Genomic DNA, 1,713 nt, shown 5'->3' with positions numbered 1-1,713 from the left:
GAGGGCAACAAATGTATAGATGTGCTTTACACAATTGATCTATGTATTGTGACGAATTGTATGAGCCCCAATAAATTGATTAAAAAAAATAAAAATAAAAAATCATGTTATTGGGGGCTCGTACAACTCTTGTCGCAATCCATCCATCCATTGTGTCGAGCACATTTGTACACTTGTTGCCCTCGTCATTTTAAAATATTTTCTTTCTACTTGAGCCCTTGGCATCAACGTCTCATTATTTCCCAGGTATTGGATTTCTTTGGTTTGGATTTCTCCTGGTTAAAAGGGCGCCCTAGCTGCTAGTGGAGGACCTGTGATGGTTTAGTGCTTATGCATTTGGGCTGCGACCCGAAAGGTTAGCAGTTCAAACACTGCCCAGCCCCTCAGCGGCAGAAAGAGGGCTTTCTAGGAGAAAGAGGTGGCAGCCTACGCCCCTCAAGATTACAGGCTTGCTTCAGCAGCATCCAAACTGAAAATGATAATAAGAAAGAACTGATTAGTATGGCCCCTGCACAAGGATGACATAAATTTGTGAAGCATTCCAGATACATATTTTTTAATCTTTTAAATTTATTTTTATTATTATTTTGGGGAGGTTACGTATCTTAATCCTGAGCATAAGCCTGGGGAGCCAAAGCAGAACAAGGATTACAAACAGAAAAATCAGACACAGTCCATGAGACAACATGCTCCATGTACACCATAAAAACAACACAAGGTTTTGTAGCTGAACCTGAACGTGCACTTCAAAAGGAGACACTGACAAAAAGGTGGAACGTGCATAGGACCAATAGTGCCACTTCACCAACACGGAAGACAACATCAGAGACCGAAAGAAACACACACACACACACACACACACACACACCAGGGGGCTTCAAAAAGTTCACGGAAAAATTCCAGGATCATCTACCTTCGTTCTCTCATGACTTTTTCAGAAGTCTTGTGTGTGTGTGTGTGTGTGTGTGTGTGTGTACATACATACATTGCATTCCATATTTTTATGTGAAATCCAGCACAGGTAAATCGGTAGAGACAGTAACTGGCATGATAGTTTCTTAGGGAATGGTGACAGAGGTTGGGGGAGGTAGAGCACTAATTAATGTCAATGAGTATAAGAATGAGAAAAAAAAGAGAAAAAAATTAAGAATAAAAATATTAAAATTAAAAAAATATATATTAAAATAATTTTTAAAAAGAATGAGAAAAAAAGTGCCTCAAGCTCTCTTTGATTTCAGTAATAAAGTTTCATACTCTGCATATGAAATTATAATCATAATTGAATTTTTTTTAAGAGCAGGGTCACAGCTTTGAAAACCTTCCATCAGACCTGAACACTCATCTGAGTGGCTAGGAGGGAAAAAAAACCTGAAGTTGACGTAAATTCTTTTGCTCGTTTCAAACAAAGGAATGAAGTACTAATTTGTGCCACCACATGGCTGAACCTTGGAAAACGACGCTAATTAAAAGATGTCATACACAACACGTCACAGCGGGTCTGTTGTCATGTACACGAAATGTGCAGCAGATGAAAATCTATAGGAGCAGAAATCAGATCCGCCGTCTGCTCCGGCAGGGGCAGGAGGCGCTGAGGGCAGTGGGGAAGCGTCGCCAATGGAAACGGAGTTGCTAATGTGCTCAGAACGGATTGTCGTGATGACCATAAAGACCATTGAGATGTACATTGTAAATGTGGAGACCGAATAATTAATA

The 1,713-nt window shown here is 39.9% G+C and overlaps 1 non-coding gene across 1 annotated transcript; it reads left to right on the top strand.

Moving 5' to 3' along the window:
* Nucleotides 1–449: 449 nt before the first annotated feature.
* Nucleotides 450–557, top strand: LOC115870381. The gene has a single exon (XR_004046662.1). It is a non-coding gene; the product is annotated as a U6 spliceosomal RNA (small nuclear RNA).
* The last annotated feature ends 1,156 nt before the right edge of the window (nt 558–1,713 follow it).

This window comes from Echinops telfairi, unplaced genomic scaffold (genome assembly GCF_000313985.2).
Source record: "Echinops telfairi isolate 266 unplaced genomic scaffold, ASM31398v2 ScPeMD7_655;HRSCAF=1070, whole genome shotgun sequence".
Lineage (NCBI taxonomy): Eukaryota > Metazoa > Chordata > Mammalia > Afrosoricida > Tenrecidae > Echinops > Echinops telfairi.
This window is presented reverse-complemented; position numbering and strand designations above follow the sequence as displayed.